Genomic DNA, 20,561 nt, shown 5'->3' with positions numbered 1-20,561 from the left:
CTCATGCTGTAAAAAGAATGGAAATTGCAAGTTAAGGTGCCCATCTTAACTTCTGTGCTATAAGCTGTAAATTCTGCTGATGATGGCTTTAGAAATGAGGCTCCATGCACCCACACTTTGCCTTTATCAGATATGCATCAGGCAGAAATTCAACAGGGGCATGCCTAGGAAGTGATTGGGGAAGCTGCACCTGTTAAATGCAGCTGGACACATCCCTCCCCAGACCAATGTCCAGCTGAAAGTCCAATGCAAAGCATGGGTGCATGGAGCCTCATTTATAAAGCCACTATCATATACCAGACCAATGACTTGGTTAAACTAGTCATTGTCAGGGAGATCTGTGTCTTGTGTTAGCAGCAGGGCAGATCCTCCACATATGGTGGCAAATGGTGGGATAGACAGCTATTCCTCCATACTTGTCCACCATCCCTTAATTTCACTATTTCAGTTCATGTACTCAGCTGTTAAATATGCCAGGCTTTATTTATCCATTCGTTACAGGAAAGGCATTCAGAATTTTTCCAGGTTTTTGCTGTTACCAACCTAGCAGCTCTAAAATCATTCTGAGTTCAGATAGCCGACATTGTTGCACTTCCCTTTTCCGGCAATGCACATGTAGGTTCTCTCACTGCAGAAACCCATATACCTATATAGAAACATTAATGCCCTGTGCCCTTCTTTTGTGTGCAAGTGTTCTTTAGTATAAAACTAAAAATAATAATAAAACTTCTAGAATCCATTTAAAACCACAATAAAACCACCAAATCAATAGCAGCAGCAGTGACTTGGCTAGTGATAAACAGCATACTTCTACTTTTCATAAGAATTTTTAAATTTAAAACATGAACAATTACATTGCCCCAGGGGCGTAGCAAGGTTGTAGTGGGCCCAGAGACAAGATTTCAAAATGCCCCCCCCCCCCCGCATATGCCACAATAAAACATCATCCTGAATTATTTTTTACAAGGTTTTGTAAATTGTGGACGATGCAAGTCATTTAATGGTACTAGAGAAAGACATGCTGTTCTGGTAGCTCCAGGTCTTAACACTCACGTCAATTTCGGAGGATGAATACAACTGAAGAAAGCCCGGGTGGGTGAGCAGCTGGGGGAGTCAATCATGTGACAGGCCTCTGAGGGGCTCCCCAAGGCAGTGGGCCCCCAGACAACTGTCTCCCCTTGCCCTATTATAGTTACGTCCCTGCATTGCCTTTATACAGAGAATGTTTCCCTGACGTTATTTCGTTTAAGATGTAGAAAACCTTTAAAAAGTGATTCCCATGGGGAAACAGATTGAAGCTAATCACACACGTGTGCAAAACCAGGCGAAAGAAGTCCAGCCCGGTTTTGTATGTGCGTGTGTACTACCGGGATTGGGCCAAATCCTGGCAGCACCGTGGCGACAAACCTGCCTACAGAGTCTCCCTTACAAAACCTTACAAAAGGTTACAAAAGCGAGCCCAGCCACGGCTGGGGAGTGGGATCCCCATAATGCACCCGACACTTGCACAGTGCATTATGGGGGCTCTGGGGAGGCGGGGCAAAGCGTCTGGCACCCGAACCCTCGGAGCAATTGACAGTAGCTATAATTGTCTGGGTGGGTGATTCATCTGCCCAGAGGGAAGGACCTGCTCATCTGCAGGGAGCTAAGCTTTTTAAGGCTTCCTCCCCACTAACCCTCTTGCCCTTTCTCACTGGTCATGAGAAAGGGCTCATAATGTAGTTATTTTTACCTTGAACTATGTTTTGTGCTGTGTAAATGCTCCCAGATAGAGCTGTTTGAAACTCTGGAGGGTCAGTGTAGATAATATACTGATGGAACAATCGTCTAACTAAGCATGAGGGAGCTTCACAAAGCTTCACAATTTTTTTAGATATTTCTATTGAGTCCCGCTTCTAATATTCTTTTCTTACATGGTAACTTGCTTTTTAAAAAAGTTGCTTTTCTGCCTAAACAATATTTACAGATAGTTATATTATTCAAATTGTCACATACAGTAGATAGCAATCCTTACTGCTCCTTTACTTTTCCACTACAATAATTAGTTTTATATAATACTTTGACTTAATATATATTTATTTTATTTCTACAGACCTTTCCTCCTTGGAGGAACTTAGGGCAGTATGCATGGAGATTATTCCCCCTGTGTGTGCGCGTGCACACACACACACACACACACACACACACACACACACACTCGTAGCAGTAGATTATTCCATTTTTATCCTCACAACAACCCTGTGATGTAGATTAGTCTGAGAGAAATGCCTGGCCCCAAGTTACACATTAGCTTTGAAGCCCTTCAGATAAAATATTTTTTATAACAGAACACTGCATATAGATTGAAAGTAATTAAAATATGTTAAAGCCCTGTGTACTCAAGTGTTCCTTTTTATAATAACCCAATGTTAAGCTTTACATTCAGCAAATATAGCATTAAGTATGAAGAAGTGGACATTCTCCAAGTGTGCATTATTATTGGCATATGAATGAAGGCTGGCAGCACTGTAATGACAGAGGAATTACTGAGATGATTTATACAATCAAAAACTGTGTTCTACCTGGGTTTGGGGAGAGTGTATGTTCTCAGTTTCTGGTTCTGTGGAAGCAAAGTAAGAGTAAGAGGAAATCCTGGGTAGAAGTGATTGTGTAGAAGCAAGATAAGAGGAAAAGCTACCCAGGTTTTCCAAGTACCTTGGAAAGCATAAAGGGGAATAACAAAAACTTCTTTAAATATATCAGAAGCAAGAAACCTGCTAGGGAGGCAGTTGGGAGGTGGTTGGGGTAGTGAAAGGGATTATTAAAGAGGATTTGGAGGTTGCAGAGAAGCTAAATGAGTTCTTTGCATCTTTCTTCATGGCAGAGGATACTGAGCATATACCTGTTCTTGAACTAGGCTTTTTGGGGATAGAAGCTAAAGAACTGAGTCAGATAGAAGTGACAAGAGTTGATGCTTTAAACTGTCTGGAAAAATTGAAGACTAGCACATCTCCAGGGCTAGACGGCATCCATCCAAGAGTCCTTAAAGAACTCAAATGTGAAATTGCCGACCTTTTTGCAAAAATATATAACTGATCCCTACAATCAGGCTCTGTACCGAAGGACTGGTAAGTAGCAAATGTAACACTGGATTTCAAAAGGGGATCCAGGGGCGATCCAGGAAATTACAGGCCGGTTAGCTTAACATCTGTTTCAGGCAAATTGATGGAAAACATTCTCAAGGATAAAATTGTAAAGCACATAGAAAAACAGTCCCTGCTGGCGGAGAACCAACATGGCTTCTGCAAAGGTAAATCTTGCCTCACAAACCTTTTGGAGTTCTTTGAGAGTGTCAACAAGTGTGTGGATCAAGGTGATCCAGTTGACATAGTATACCTGGACTTCCAAAAAGCTTTCGACCAAGTTCCTCATCAAAGACTCCTGAGGAAACTTAGCAGTCATGGGATAAGGGGACAGGTACATGTGTGGATTGCCAACTGGCTGAAAGACAGGAAACAGAGGGTAGGTATAAATGGAGAGTTTTCACAATGGAGGAAAGTAAGAAGTGGGGTTCCCCAGGGATCTGTACTGGGACCGGTGCTTTTTAATTTATTCATAAATGATCTAGAAGTTGGTGTAAGCAGCGAGATGGCCAAATTTGCGGTGATACCAAACTTGTAGGGTAGTGAAATCCAAAACAGATTGTGAGCAGCTCCAAAAGGATCTCTCCAAAATGGGTGAGTGGGTGACAAAGTGGCAAATGCGGTTCAATGTTGGCAAGTGTAAAGTAATGCAAATTGGGACAAAAAAGCCCAACTTCAAGTATACGCTGATGGGATCTGAGCTGTCTGTGACTGACCAGAAGAGGGATCTTGGGGTCATGGTGGTCAGGTCATTGAAAGTGTCGACTCAATGTGTGGTAGCTGTGAAAAAGGCCAATTCCATGCTAGGGATCATTAGGAAGGGGATTGATAATATAACTGCTAATATTATAATGCCCTTATAAAAATCTATGGTGTGACCACATTTGGAGTACTGCGTACAATTCTGGTCACCACATCTATAGAAGGACATTGTAGAAATGGAAAAGGTATAGAAGAGGGAAACCAAGATGATTGGGGCCTAGATCACCTTCCTTATGAGGCAAGACTACAACACCTGGGGCTTCTTAGTTTAGAAGAAAGATGACTGTGGGGAGACATGATAGAGGTCTATAAAATCATGCATGGTTTGGAGAAAGTGGATAGAGAGAAATTCTTCTCCCTCTCACATAACACTAGAACTAGGGGCCATCCCATGAAATTGATTGTCAGGAAATTTAGGACCAACAAACAGAGTATTTTTTCACACAACACACAATCAACTTGTGGAATTCTCTGTCACAAGATGTGGTGACAGCCAACAACCTGGACATCTTTAAGAGGGGTTTGGATAACTTCATGGAGGAGAGGTCTATCAATGGCTCTCAGCAACTGCCTGTGGCTTCCAGTGACATCTGGTGGGCCACTGTGTGAAACAGGATGCTGGAGTAGATGGGCCTTGGGCCTGTTCCAGCAGGGCTGTTATGTTTTTAGTCACACAATCACTTCTGCCCAAGATTTCCTCTACCTTGCTTCCACACAACCAATAACTGGGAGCACACACAGCTTCCAAACCCGGGTAGAATGCTATGAGGCTGTTTTCACACACAGAGTAACCCAGGATAGGGATGCCCAGCCTGAGTTAGGCTGTGTGTGAGAACCACTGGGATCAGGATCCATCCTGGCAGACCAGTACCACATAGCTCAGCTTTTCAGCCCAGCTGCTAGTCAAGGTTAAGGGAATGAGCGCTCCCTTAACCCGGGCTACTTGCTCATGTGTGAGCCATGCTGCTTCCAGCCCGGCTGCACACAGAGACAAGCACCTAGAACACCCATCTCTTGGAATCCCCACACTGCATGTTGTGCGGTGCATTGTGGGATCTCTGGAGGCTGGGATAATGATTCCCGGCCTCCACTGACTCGCACTGCCAAGATTAGTGTGGAGATGCATCCGTGCTGCTCCTGGCAGTGCTGGTCATCTGGGTGTGTGCCTTGCGCACCTTCAGGGCAGTGAGTGGTCGTCTGGGGGAAAAGTAGGTTAAACCTTGCCTTCCCCCTGCCTGCCCAACCATGCATGTGCAGCCTTGAGAACAGCCCCAGTTTTTGAAAGTGTGTATGACCTCACTATCATGCTTTACTTTGTAGAAACTGGCAAGTTGTTTGGCTGCTGTGGGACATTTACACAACCAAAAACTGTGTTCTATGAGGGTTAGGGAGCTGTGTTTACTACCAATTTCCAGTTGTGTGGAAGCAAGGTTGTGTTGAAGCAACCCGGGTAGAAATGATTGTGTGGAAGCAAGGTAGGAGGAAAAGCTACCTAGGTTTTCCTCCTACCTTGCTTCCACACAATCACTTCTACTTAGCTTTTCCTCGTAACTTGCTTCCACACAACTGAAAATTGGGAGCACACACACCTCCCAAACCTGGGCAGAACACAGCTTTTGATTGTGTGAATGACCTCTCTATGTTAATTCTGGACAATCCAAAACCCAGTAAAGGATGGGTTGCTGAAATAAAATTGGATCTTAACTACCTGACCTCAAAGTAAAGAACAAGGCATTCCAGTCTAGATAATACTGAAGCAGATAATGTAGCTATTCTCACGACCAGCAAAAACAGGGCTTGAGGTCTGAAGGCGGGGTTAGCACTACCGTGTGGAACCTCAGCAAGCTCTCAAACTGGGCTCTGTCAAAAGAGGGTCACCCAGTTCCCAGCCCCTCCTCTAAAACCATGTTCAGCAAGCAGCCCCCTCCCAGTGCCCGTGTGGAGCCACGGAACGCTGTGAAACCCTGCTTGAGGCTCCCTCCCTGGGGATACCATAGAGACTGGATAACAGAGTGGGCTGCAAAGCAAGCAGAAGTTTGCTTGGGGAAAGCTTGTCCAGCAAACAGCACTGAGCTTCCTTAAAGTGGCAGGCACCTTGCAAATGAGCCCAAGGGAAAATATGAACATAGGAAGCTGCCTTGCATTGAGTCAGACCATTAGTCCATCCAGCTTAGTACTGTCTTAGTACTGTCGACACAGACTGGCAGTGGCTTCCTGAGGCTCTCAGGCAGGATTCCCGCTCAGCCCGACCTGGAGATACCAGGCAGGGAGCTCAAATCCTTCTTCCTATAGCAGCCCTATCCCCTAAGGCAGGGATTCTCAACATGTGGGTCCCCAGATGTAATTGGACTTCAACTCCCATAATTCCCAACCAAAGGCCACTGGGGCTGAGGATTATGGGAGGTGAAGTCCAATAACATCTGAGGACCCACACATTGAGAAACCCTGCCCTAAGGGGAATAGTTGCACAGACACATGTCATACTATTCATTCATTTTACATTTTACTAGCTGACCCTGCACAGAGCATCTGTGTGGTCTTGCACTGAGACTTTGGCATTGCACCCCCACAACGTTCTTGCTTGCTCTCGCCGCCCCCGCAATGCTCTTGCTTGCTCTCGCCACCCCCGCTCTCCCCCTACAAGTCTCTCACCACTCCCGCAACGCTCTCGCCACCCCCGCTCTCCCCTCGCAAGTCTCTCGCCACCCCCCACAACGCTCTTGCTCACTCTCAGGGACCAATCAGGGAGCAGCAAAGAGGGACTGCAGCTTGGAGCCCTCTGAGTGGTCTCCTTGGGTCACGTGCTTGCTCTGTCCATTCACGGACTGCTGTTGCCATGGGTGGGGCTGGAGGACCAACAATGCTAGCAATTGCTGGAGAGAATCTTAAAATGTTAATTGTGTGTCGCTCACACTCCCTGCTGGGTTTGCAGCATGTACCCTTCTGTTTGCTATGAGGTAAAAATAGGGTTCTATCTGCTTTCAGAATGTAACCCTATTTTCTGCTCGTCTGAATAGCTTCAATGAGATGGTCTATTCAGTGTGGTATAAAAGAGCTATAGGCTTAGAGAAGCACTTACTATTGTTTTTAGTTAATAAGTTATTTTCGCAGCATGTTCAAAGTGATTTTCCCCTCTGTTTTAATAATGTATTTTGTAATGCTTTGTGAATCATGCTCTATTCTGAGTCTGCACTTTCTGTTAAATTTTAAAAGAAAACTTGTTTTATCTTTGCCCATCATCTTGTATCTGCTTTATTATTCTCATTTATTATTTAGATTGTGGGTTCACCCACACTATACTAAGTGCTTTTTAAGAAAGAGGAAGGCAGTCTCTGCCATGAGTGTGGAACCTCTGATGATTTAAGGAAAGGAGCAGCCTGCCCTGTAATGACTGTGTAGAGAGGTCACCAAAGAAAACTTGCCTAGAACAGTTTTTGTGGTGGTGGAGACTTCTTTCTTTCTCCCTCCCTCCCTGAAAGTTACAGAGGAACTGTTAAGACTTGGTTTGATGAAAGCAAAAGGACTTATGCATGAACGGAGCAGAAACTTAGATATGGGCCACGTTCGCACATAATGTGAAACCATAGTTAAACAGGGCAGAGGTTGGAACTTGATTGTGTCTGAATGTGTGCAACCATGGTTTCACAGCAAAAGCAAGTTGTGGTTTGCTTTGCCAAACTCCAGTTTAAACCTATTTGTAGTGAGTTTCACCATTGCAACCTGAGGTTTTTCAGCAGCAGCATTATGTCCAAACATGGACAGTGCCATAACCGTGGTTTCGTTCATTTTCTGGATAATCATAAAGCTGACATAATCATATGATAATCATATGATTCTCCATAATTATAGAGCTGGTAGTGCATACCCACCTGGATCATTCCTTCACCATGTCTGCAACACTTTTCACTGGTCGCCTCTTTGAGCACTTGCCCCACCGCCTGTCTTCAATCCAACAAAACAGTTGCCCGGCAACAGGACACTGCCACTTCCCATCCCAAGCTTGTCAGCTTGTCAAACAGCAGAAGCACACAGGGGCATGCCCTCTTCCCATTCTGTCCCTTTCCCCCCTCTTCTGGCAATCAGGAGAGAATGGGGACAGGATGGCAAGACTGGCACAACGTGCTTTGCTCTCCAAAAATGAAGTAACAAACAGGAGCGTAGGGAGGCTGGCGGCAGCCCATGTACGGCTGCTGCCGTGGTCCCCTGTGTCTGACGTCAGATGCAGGGGACCGGCTAGTCATGCCCCTGTGTCTGACATCAGATGCAGGGAACGTGGTTGCCTTCCCAAATGGGGCTGCACAGCCCCGTTTGGAAGGGAAATCAGCCCACGCTGCATTGGGCAGCACGGGCCAGAGCAACTCTTTCTGCCTTAAATGTAGGGAGAGCCATTCCAGCCATGCTGCCAATGCAGCATGGGCCGATCTCTCTCCTAAACAGGGCTGTGTGGCCCCGTTTGGATGGAAGATCAATCGGTCCTGCTGCGTTGTCAGCGAGACCCAGAGTGGCTCTCCCTGACTTTAAGGCAGGGAGAGTCACTCTGACTGCACTGCCAATGCAGCGTGGGCCGATTTTGGCTCCAAATGGGGCCGTGCGGCCCTGTTTGCGACTGAAAAAAACCCGCCCCCACATCTGACGTTAGGCACGGGAGGTGTGTCTGGGGCCGCACTCGCGGCCCCTGATTGGTGGAAGCCCGGATTCTTTGAACCTGTTCACCCAGTGGTGGCTCCACCCCTGGCAACAAAAATGTATGTTCATAAGCAGATGCACTTGAGGTGGCAACATAAGCAGGGCAACTCTTTTAGAGCTCTGGAACAGGAACATATGGCTGGGCAGCGATACCCAGAGTCGGGTTTAAAGGGCAGCCACAACCAGGAATTCTTGAATGGCTAAGGTCTATTTTTTTGTACATTAATATTAGGGAAGGGGGCCCGAGTCTCTTCCCCTTGAGGGAATGTGTGTGGTCCCTAGGTTTACTCATGAGAAGGGCCAGGCTGCAGGATCAGCATTGCTCCAGTTAAAGGAGCTATTCAACATATTATGATGACGATGAATGTTGTTCCTGAGAATGTAAGGCCATGGGGATACCCCTTCACAACTCATGAGAAGAACCATCTGAGGGGACAGTGGTGTCAGGCAGAAGAACTAGTAATGTGTGGTGACATCCCTTCTCCCATGGGTTGCTCTCTCATGGGAGCGTCAGGCCATGGAGACATGCATGGGGGCTGGATGGCAGATGCTGCCCAGCCAGGTTGCTCTATACAAGCAAACCAAGGGGATGGGTACCCCAGCAACAGCTCTCCCTGTCTTGGCAACTGTCATGAAGAAGCTGTCAGAGTGTACCCTATGCCATTCCATCCACCCATTAGAACATGTCCATCTTTGTTTTTGCCCAGAATGGTGACCCCACTCTCCTTGGGTTGCTGGAAATTGGGGCTCCAATCTCTCACAATTCCCCATGGCAGCAGATCTGCATATGGTGCAACAGTGGTCCAAACCTAGGTAATTTGAATGAGAGTAAAGATCTGTCCCCAGTTCTGGTGTTTCCCCTGTCTGCCCACCCAGCTGCATTTGAACACATGGAGCCTCAAAATCTTCTTTGGGTGTGTGAAAGGCTTCCCTGGGTGGGGGGTGGGAGGAGAGATCGCTGTGCAAAAGTTCTAAACAGCAGATCGTATCTCTTCACACTTTGCTTTAGAATGTCTTTTAGACATCAGTGGGACTTACTCTTCAGCAACTGTAGAGAAGACTGCTGCCGAACTTCCTAATAAAAGCATTTCTATTCACAAGTTCAAATCAGTAAGCACACTGCTACCAGTAATTTAACAAATAAAGGATAATGAAAGCTTTTCTTGTGACTTGGAACCAGCAACAAGAAAAACTTCAGGTGGCTGTTCTTGGCTCAGTCCAGGCTTGTGAGAAGGTTCTCTGAAAAGCTTTCTCTTTAACATATTTCCTTGAATATCAAGACACTTCCTCTTAGGATGTGAAAGCAGATACACTTCCAACGTTGTTAACCTTGAGGTTGTCAGGGTGGAAGCCTTTTGCCAAAGGCTCAATTTCTTCTCTGTAGTTTTTTCTCTTTGTCAGATATGCCGATTTCAGAATAACATTTTCTGTCCAGAATGCTAAGATACAGAAACATTCCTTGGATTAGTGGAATTGGATCTGTTCTTAGATGTCAGTTTTCTTGAAGAGATTAAGGTCTGCTCCAGCTGGGGAAGATCAAAGGTCTATTTTTAGCAAACATCTATGGAGTAATATTGCTTTAATGATCACATACTTGCATAATATTTAATATTATTAAAAACCAAATTATCTAAAGCACAGATTTAATCTTTCTTCATAGATCAGATAAGAAATCAGCTTTATTTATTTATTTGCAAAATTAATTACCACCTAAATCTAATACTTGCTATTCTATCACTTAAAGACTCAGTATGACATTACCAGCTAGGTTGTGCTTTGGCTTTGAATAAAGTCCAAAGTGGTCTGAAAACAAGCCACTCCAAATCTTAGGGTGTGTCCACATGTGATACACAACATGCCATTGAACTACCTGGGTTGCAAATGTTAAGCTAAAACAGAAGAAAACAAATCTACATTCTAGCCTATGCTGGTATTCCAGCTTAATTTCACTAGAAAAGCCAAACCTAATTTGAGTGTAAATTGTGAGAACTGGTTTAGATCCAATCATTTAAATCTCCTCCAAAACAGGTTCAGGTTATAAGATATAAATACTACCACATTGCTACCCTTGATTTTTCACTATGGAGTGCTTTTCTGCGGCTTCTGTAACTGTAGCTATTATGTATAAACAGTAATCAGGTACTACTGCCATGTTTCTTTATCTAAAGTTGCTAGTCTGGTAATTATGCATATGTACACCAGCCAGAGGTTGCCAGTTCGAATCCCTGCTGGTATGTTTTCCGGACTATGGGAAACACCTATATCGGGCAGCAGCGATATAGGAAGGTGCTGAAAGGCATCATCTCATACTGCGTGGGAGATGGCAGTGGTGAACCCCTCCTGTATTCTACCAAAGACAACCACAGGGCTCTGCTGTCGCCAGGAATTGACACCGACTTCGCAGCACACATGACATAAAAGTGGTGGTTGCAGGAGCTGTGGCTCAAAGAATGTCATGGATAATGAGGAGAACAGGGGTGTGTGTGCGTGTGTGTGTTCCTTTCGCACAGAGGATACTCCTCTGAGGGATAGGGGCCTCCTTGTAGTGGGTGATTTGATCATTAGAGGTATACAGAGATGGGTTTTTGACCTGCGTGTTGATGACCTGTGTGATGTCTGCAACCATGCCGATTGATCTATAATTAGGACTCCCTCCGCCAACTTTATTAGAATAAAATTTACAGTGCAGAACAAAATTAATCCAAACACAAACAGCAAAATATCATACGACAAAACCAGATTCATCAATCCATCCACATTCTAATATCATCTGGGGTAAGAAGACAACCATAATTCTTCCAATTGGTATAAAGAATAAAAAGAGTTATTTGTGGTCTGGTTTGCACGGAACCGAATAATATGGGTTAACTTTTCTGAGATTATGATATTCCATAGAGGCTTATGCCAGATATCCATCAACATGGTTTTTTCAGTGCTTGGCTATAGCTAACCTGGCAGCAGTTACCATAAATACCACTTTTTTTTTTAATGACACATCTGTATTGACCCCAGAAAATATATTTACTAATGCCAGCAGGGGGCATAATCCTATTTTCTGATTTGTGATCTTACTCATCTCCATGAATACCTCTGACCAAAAGTGTAAGACCCTGGGGCAGGTCCACCAAAGATGAAAATAGGTTCTCTTCATCCCACAACCATTCCACCAAAGTGGGGAATAGTCTTTATGAATGTATGCTAATTTTACTGGGGTCAGGTATCATCGATGAAAAACTCTGAGAAAGTTCTCCTTAATTTGGGCCGAGGAGGAAGTAACTGGTTTGCATTTCCAAATGTTCAACCACTTAGGACTTCACACTAAATTATTGCCAGCTTTACTCTTGCCCAGAACATCAACCAAGATTTATTGCCTTGCCTAATTGAACTTTTGCATTCTGTATCCCATATATCCTTAATATAACTTTTGAACTGTATTTCTATTTTTCTGCCTCCAAGCCAGAGGATGAAGGCAAGGATCTGCCTTCGGGTGGAGGTGGTGGCTCAAGTATCCCTTGTTTGGGTGTGGAGAGTTCCAGAAGCACAGGGTTGCCTGAGGTCTGGACCTTAGGGTCTTTCCACTTTGTCTCATCCCCTGAAGTATCTGCCTCATCCCCCAGTTGGGGAGGGGGAGGGGTGTTCCTGGATCCAGGTTCATGATGCAGCCTGAACTCCCTGGAAGAAAGGTAGGATAAAAACATAAAAATTAATCATCACATTCTACAATATACAGATTTGGCAGGTGTATAATTACATGCTTGGTATCAAATATTTAATTACGTGTAAATATATAATGGGAGTGAATTTTCTTAGAAAAAGCAGCACTCACATACTGTCTCCAAAGCTGTTTGGGTGTTGCCTCAGGAATACCTATCTGAAACAAGGAAATGCTTGTGCTTACAACATATTGTGCAGATACATATTGAATTTCTCTCTTCTCCCAGAAGGATTCCATGAGACCTGGAAGAAAATCCCTGAGGGTTGTGCTGTGATCAGGGACTTATTTCTGAGTCACACAGAGAGCTTCCAAGGAAAAGGGAGATCAGCAAAAACTGTCCGTTTGTCCCCATGAACACTGGAGCTGTTCATCTGCAGAGCAGCGGCACCAGTGCTTATCATAAAGTGCTGGTGCTCTGATGGTCTGCATGCCAGCCAGAGGGAAGTTAGAAGTAGGGGAAATGGGATCGGTGGTAGGCTTTGTACACACACACACACACACACACACACACACACACACACACGTCCCAATTCTTTATTGCTTTGTATACTGGCTGGTCCTTCACCCCACTACAATGCCAGTATAATACGAAGTCATTTCAATTCCAGCTATTCATTAGATATCAAAATAGTTGTCTGTTAGAGCAGTGGCTGATGTAGATAGAACTGTCCTGTTTTTAACCATGGATGTTAGAGCAGTTTTTCAGAGAAATCCAAAATGACACTGGACAAATATAGTCTGGTTTCTGGAGTACCTTCTAAATGCAAAAGTTGCATCTCTTTGTTCTCAGAACTCTCTGCCAGTATGAGTGCATTAAAGGAAGGTCTGAAGGCAAGCAGGCTTCCTTAAAAAAAAAAAAGTTGTCTGCCAAAATGAAAACATGAGCAAAATGAAAAGGAACATGAACTCTGGCAAAACACATCTGACAATTTGAAGAACATATTGCTAAAAATATAATGAAAAACAATAAAAATGTCTTTAAATACAGCAGACGCAGAAGACCAGCCAGGGAGACAATCATATCTTTAGATGGCAAAGGAGAGAAAGGATTGCTAAACAAGGATTGGGAGACAGTAGGGAGGCTGAACGAATGTTTTTTCATTGGACTTCAGTGTGAAGATGTTGGATAGGTACCCAAGCCTGAATGGCTTTTGTGAAGAGAGTGTTTGAAGCAGAGGTTGGGGTTACTCCCCACACATATATTTGTTACCTTTTTATGCTTCTCAATGGCAAAGGAATTTGTGCAGGACTGGCACATTTGATCCATTGGTGCAAGAAACACATTGCCTTTTCTTCAGACATTTGTATACCACTGTCCATTGATCTGAGTAATAACGAATTTCTTAATAGTTCCTATTCTCAGCCTTGGGATGCAAAGATTGTGTTAAATGCTCCCTACTTCCCTGTATGGTGAAAAGTTCCAGAGTTTTGGTTTCCTTTGCAGGAGTGATCATGGAAGTAGAGGTGCACCATGGCAATTTTGGAGCCTACATGGAAAGGCCTTTGGAGCCACCCCCCCACCACACCCCCTTTGGAGCCAGCCAGCGCCTCCCCCCACCAACCACAAAATAAGCTGCAATGCACTATTTCTTACACTAGAACATGTTAGGGATAGCTGGAAACTTTTGTTTTTTAAAAAAAATTCTGAGAAGTTACTTCCCAATGACCTGCACAACATACCATATTTTGCACTGAGAGTCCTGGCACTTAAATCCTGGCTGATTATACACCTTCTTGCTCATTCATCACAAATCCACAAGTGTGGGCCAGAGAGCATTTGTAAAAAACTACACAACCCCCAATGGATTCTTGACCAATCACAAACCAAATAGGACACAACATATGCCCCTCGTTTCACAGCTCTCACTCAGACCTTCTAGACTGCAAGTCAACTTGAGCATAGGGCATTTATAAAAACAAATATTGTTTGTTTATTTGGATATTAACAGTTAGCTCCACTTTCACTAGGTGTACTCTGTGGATAGAGATAACTTTCTTCCAGCTTTACTGCAGTAGGGAAAAAATTATTAAAAACAAATGAATTGACCTATCCACTTCAAATTAAATAGCAGCTGCCACCGGCTCGTCTGGTGGCCACTCAGGGACAGGCCTTCTCTGCTGCTGCCCCAAGGTTTTGGAATGCACTCCCTAGTGAAATGAGAGCCTCCCCATCTCTGACAGCTTTTAAAAAGTCTTTAAAAACACATTTCATCACCCAGGCTTTTAATTAATGTTGTTTTAAAATATGATTTTAAAAATTTTAAATTGTTGTAATGTGTCCCCCCCCCTCCCCATTTTTCTCTTAATGAATGTTTTACTTTGTATTTATTCTGTTGTAAAATGCCCAGAGATGTAAGTTTTGGGCGGTATAAAAATGTTTTAATTAAAATAATAATAATAATAATAATAATAATAGTAATAATAATAATAATAATAATGGCAACTTGAAGAAAGAAACAGAGGGTTTAATACTGGCTGCGCAAGAACAGGCACTAAGAACAAATGCAATAAGAGCAAAAGTCAAAAAATCCACCACAATCAGCAAGTGCTGCCTTTGTAAAGAAGCAGATGAAACCGTGGACCACCTAATCAGCTGTTGTAAAAAGATCGCACAGACTGACTACAAACAAAGGCATGACAAGGTAGCAGGGATGATACACTGGAACATCTGCAAAAAATACAAGCTACCTGTAGCCAAAAATTGGTGGGACCCTAAAACTGAAAAAGTTGAAGAAAATGAAGATGTAAAAATATTATGGGACTTCCGACTACAAACAGACAAACATCTGCCACACAATACACCAGATATCACTGTAGTCGTGAAGAAAGAAAAACAAGTCAAAATAACCGACATAGCAATACCAGGGGATAGCAGAATAGAAGAAAAAGAAATAGAAAAAAATCACCAAATACAAAGATCTACAAATTGAAATTGAAAGGCTGTGGCAGAAAAAGACCAAAATAATCCCAGTGGTAATTGGCGCCCTGGGTGCAGTTCCAAAAGACCTTGAAGAGCACCTCAACACGACAGGGGTCACAGAAATCACCATCAGCCAATTACAAAAAGCAGCTTTACTGGGAACAGCCTATATTCTGCGACAATATCTATAACAATTTATTTATTTATTTATTTTATTTTTACATTTCTATACCACCTTTCATTAAAAGAAAACCCCAAGGCGGTTTACAAAAATTAAAACATACAATAAAAAGCAATAATAACATCAAGCAATAAAAACATCAAGCTAAAAACATATAAAACAGGGATAAAAACAATACAACAGATAAAAACACACAGAATCAGCAGTAAAAATGATTATGTAAAAGCCTGGGTAAAAAGCCAAGTCTTTAAAAGCTTTCTAAAAGCCATGATGGAGTCTGAGGAACGAATGGCCACTGGGAGAGCATTTCAGAGTCTAGGAGCAGCAACAGAGAAGGCCCTGTCCCGAGTGCACGACAGCCGGGCCTCCCTCATTGTTGGCACCCGGAGCAGGGCCCCCTCAAATGCCCCCTCGTCAAGCGGGCAACAACCCTTGGGAGCAGGCGGTCCCTCAAATACTCCGGGCCCAAACCGTTTAGGGCTTTAAAGGTCAAAACCAGCACCCTGAATTGGACCCGGAAACGAACCGGCAGCCAGTGCAGCTCTTTCAAAATGGGGGTGATATGGTCCCAACGGGAAGCTCCGGATAAAACCCTCACTGCCACGTTTTGCACTAGCTGCAGTTTCCGGATATTCTTCAAGGGCAGCCCCACGTAGAGTGCGTTGCAGTAATCCAGCCACGACATGACTAAGGCATGGGTAACTGTGGCCACAACTGCCTTCTCGAGAAAGGGACGCAGCTGGCGCACCAGCCGAAGCCGTGCAAAGGCACCCCTGGCCACTGCCTCCACCTGAGCTTCCAAAAGCAGCGCCAGGTCCAGTAGTACCCCCAAGCTGCGTACTTGCTCCTTCAAGGGGAGTGCAACCCCATCCAGAAGCGGTAGAATCTCCTCATCCCGATTGGCTCTCCTACTGACCAACAGTACCTCCGTCTTATCCAGATTCAATTTCAGTTTGTTAGCCCACATCCAACCCATCACGGCCTCCAGCCCCCGATTCAGGACATCCACCGCCTCCCTAGGATCAGATGACAAGGAGAGATAGAGCTGAGTGTCATCCGCATATTGCTGACAACTCAGTCCAAGTCCCCGGATGACCTCTCCCAGCGGCTTCATACACATGTTAAACAGCATGGGGGACAAGACCGATCCCTGCGGGACCCCACAGGCCAACGGCCACGGGGCCAAGCAGTAGTCCCCCAGCACCACCTTCTGGACCCTCCCCCCAAGAAAGGACCGGAACCACTGCAAAGCAGTGCCTCCGATTCCCATACTCGAGAGGCGGCCCAGAAGGATACCATGGTTGATGGTATCGAACGCCGCCGAGTGGTCCAGCAGAACCAACAGGGACGCACTCCCCCTGTCTAGTTCCCGGCATAGGTCATCCACTAGAGCGACCAAGCAGTCTCAGTCCCATACCCAGGGCGGAAGCCAGACTGAAAAGGGTCCAGATAATCCGTATCAACCAAGACCCTCTGCAGCTGGGACGCCACCACACGCTCCATCACCTTGCCCAAAAAGGGAAGGTTAGACACAGGTCTATAGTTATCCAGGTTGGAGGGATCAAGGGAGGGCTTTTTTAATAGTGGTCTTACCACCCCCTCCTTGAGGCACGATGGCATCCTGCCCTCCCTTAATGAAGCATTAACGATCACCTCCAGCCATCTGCCTGTCCCCTCCCTGGCAGCTTTTATTAGCCATGAAGGGCAAGGGTCAAGAGCGCACGAAGTCGCCCGCACACTGCCCAGGATCTTGTCCACATCCTCAGGCTGCACCAACCGAAAAGAATCCAACACAACGGGACCAGATGGTACAAGAGGCACGTCTGCCGGAACTGCCAAAACTCTGGAGTCCAGGTCAGCACGGATGCAAGTGACTTTATCTGCAAAGCGACAGGCAAACTGATCACAAAGAGCTGTAGATGACTCCTCCCCCATTATCTGGGGGGATGTGTGGAGCAAGGTTTTTACCACACAAAACAGCTCAGTTTGTCTGCACTGAGCAGACGCAATGGAGGCGGAGAAAAAGCATTTCTTCGCCGCCCCCACCGCCACGGCATAGTCCCTAAAATGGGCTCTAGCCCGTGTTCGGTCAGATTCGTGACGACTCTTCCTCCAGCGTCATTCTAGCCGTCGTTCGAGTTGCTTCATTGCCCTAAGCTCCGAGGAAAACCAAGGAGCAGATCGGGCTCCACCAAGCCGGAGAGGGCGTTTAGGAGCAACCGTGTCAACAGCCCGGGCCATCTCTCCATTCCAGAGGTCAACCAGGGCCTCGACAGGGTCACCAGCTCTGGACACTGGAAACTCCCCGAGGGCCGTCTGGAATCCAAGCGGATCCATAAGCCTCCGGGGGCGGACCATCCTAATCGGCCCACCACCCCTGCAGAGGGCAGACGGAGCAGTCAAACTAAACCCCACCAGATGATGATCTGTCCATGACAAGGGAGTGGTCTCAGATTCCCCCACCTCCAGATCATTTATTTCCCGGTCGGCAAAAACCAGATCCAGAGTGTGTCCCACCACGTGGGTAGGGCCCGATACCAATTGAGACAGGCCCATGGTTGCCATGGAGGCCATGAAATCCTGAGCCGCACCCACTAGGGGGGCCTCGGCGTGGACATTGAAATCCCCCAAAACAATAAGCCTGGGGGAACCCAAAGCCACCTCCGAGACCACCCCCGCCAGCTCAGGTAGGGAGACTGAAGTGCAGCGGGGTGGTCGGTACACCAGCAGAATCCCCAGCCTATCTCGGAGGCCCACCCTCAAGGACAAACACTTGAAATTCTGAGATTGCCTGACCAGGCACCTGGAAATGGGAAGAGTCTCTCGAAAGATGACTGCAACGCCTCCTCCCCGACCCTCAAGGCGGGGCTGTTGCATGATCTGGAAACCTGGAGGGCAGAGCTGAGAGAGACCAACCCCGCCCAGCGCATCCAACCAGGTCTCCGTCACACATACCAGGTCAGCACGCTCATCCACAATCAAATCGTGGATGAGAGATGTTTTTGCGTTAACTGACCTGGCATTCAGCAGCAGCACCCTAATCCTCGAGGGAGTGTTCTCAGAGCTCCCTAGGGTCAGAGGGTTGGGAGAAGGGTCGGAAAAAGGAACAGGCCTCAATTGTCTGGACCGTTTCCCCCTGTTACGGCCTGCCCAACTCCCACCGCCATACCTCCCTCTGCCCGCTACCTGTGATATTGCCGCCCCCACTCCAGACCCACTTTTTTGCTCTCCCAGACACATCTCCCCAGACTAACCCACCACAGCTTCTTGGCTTAATAAAACCAAAACCAGACTTGTACATCTGCTAGCTTCTTAATTGCAGAGAGAAGGATCCTCAGCGCAGAAGGGGAGAGATCTTCAAGGCCCTGGGCAGCTCTCCCCACGGCTGAGAGCCACAAGGACGAAAGCCCTTGGGCCAGCCTGCCCTATATAGCAGCAGAGCCCCAGCACAGCAACAGCCCAGGAGATGTTACACACCTGGAGGAGAGGTGGGGCAGAAGCAAAAGACAGCAAAGCAGTCAGTGCCCCACCCAAGCTGTTCCCTTCTTCCCCAATTGACAATAAAATTCTGGCATCCCAGGTCCTTGGGAAGGACTCGGTGTCTGGATAAAACAAACCAGTCAATAACACCTGTCTGACTGTGTAAACCAGAAATAATAATAATAATAATAATAATAATAATAATAATAAATATTCAGAGCCCTCCCACCCTGTCCTACATCTGTGCCCAATATCAAAACCCAATGAGTCATTCCAGGAGATCGAAAGGGTGGGGCAAAAAGTGGGGGTGCTTTGCCCTTTTTTTAAATGAAAGGGCAGATTTCTCCATATGGGGGTGAAACGATGGCCTAAGGGGTGGGGGATGGCTTCAGTTCAATTCATTTTAGTAAGTTTCTGCCACGAAACAAGCCACTTCTAGGATTTTGAGTTTTTCAAAAATTCAAAAGAAATATTTAAAAACCAACAGATTGCTCAATCTGTTTCAAATTCAATATTCAGAGCCCTCCGAACCTGCCCTACATCTGTGCCAGATATCAAAGCCCCATGGCAAGCCACTCCATAAATATGCGAAGTGGGGAGGGGAAGAACCACAAAAAGGAAATCACATACTTCTGTTACTAGGTCCGAGAAGGAGTCTGAGGCAGGCACAGGTTCAGCACACGAGGGCAGGGCAGTGTAAACGTGCCAAAAAATTTCAGGGGTGCATGCAATGGGAGCAATCTTGGAACTCTCGCTTGTCATGTCTGGCCAGGGCAGGTGTGTCCACCAGGCAAGTCAGTCCACCAGGCAAGTCAGAAGCAAGGAGCACCTGCCTGGGGCCGAGCTAGTCCAGAGTCAAATACAAGCCAGAGGTTGAAAGCCAGGTAATCCCTCCAACAGTGGTGAGCTAAGCCAGGCAGAGTCAAACAGGCAGGAAGTCAGGATCCAGGGAATCAACCTAACAAGGATGAGCCAAGCTGAAGTCAAATACATGCATCAGGTCAGAAGCCAGGAAATCTCAAACAAGAAACCAGGAGCCAGAATGTATCCACAAACAAAATTACTCCAACAAAGAGCAAAGGCAAACTGAAGCCTTAAGTAGCAGCCAGAGATACAGCCCTGCCCAGGCCTGGAATGTCCCAGGCCTTAAAGGGCCTGTGTCCTGTTTCCCAGGTGCTGGCTACTGTGGGGCTGTACTGTAGCGGCTGGTGGGGATTGTGGTGCCTCTGTTTCATCTGAGGACAAGGGTTGGTCAGCAGGTACATGGGTCCCTGGTGTCGGAGGCAGAGGTCCCTCATCTCCTGCCTCATCCTGGGAGTCTGCTGACAGGCATGATGGGGCCAGTCTCAGTGCTCCTGATCACCTCATCCTGAGAGTCCTCTGAGTCAGATACAGGGTCAGCCTCGGATTTCATGACATCCCAGTCCTCCTGTGAGTGTGCTCTTGAGCAAGAGCCCTTGGAGTCTCTCTAGCACTCCCCACATTCTGGGAGGGCCCTGCAAGGTTGGAAATACAGTACATAACTGAGGGTCAGTACAATGTTTCTGGTCTTTCAGAGTCCTTCCATAGCTCAGGGAGAGCTGTGGACTCTAAGGGTTCTTGTGCAGCAGCATGCCCACAGGGTCACTGGGGGAGTTGTGCAAGAGCTCTCATCATATTGTTCCTCAAAGCATGCACTCTTTGTTGGGATGTCAG

General features: G+C 46.0%; 1 long non-coding RNA gene across 1 annotated transcript; it reads right to left on the bottom strand.

Moving 5' to 3' along the window:
- Nucleotides 1–11,212: 11,212 nt before the first annotated feature.
- Nucleotides 11,213–19,902, bottom strand: LOC128351905 (uncharacterized). Its single transcript, XR_008320110.1, has 2 exons — nucleotides 19,497–19,902; nucleotides 11,213–12,242 (listed from the first exon to the last, which is right to left on the bottom strand). It is a non-coding gene; the product is annotated as an uncharacterized LOC128351905 (long non-coding RNA).
- Between the last annotated feature and the right edge of the window lie 659 nt (nucleotides 19,903–20,561).

This window comes from Hemicordylus capensis, chromosome 3 (genome assembly GCF_027244095.1).
Source record: "Hemicordylus capensis ecotype Gifberg chromosome 3, rHemCap1.1.pri, whole genome shotgun sequence".
In the NCBI taxonomy this organism is placed as follows: domain Eukaryota; kingdom Metazoa; phylum Chordata; class Lepidosauria; order Squamata; family Cordylidae; genus Hemicordylus; species Hemicordylus capensis.
Note: the sequence above shows the minus strand (reverse complement) of the source record. Positions and strands in the feature narration are given on the sequence as shown.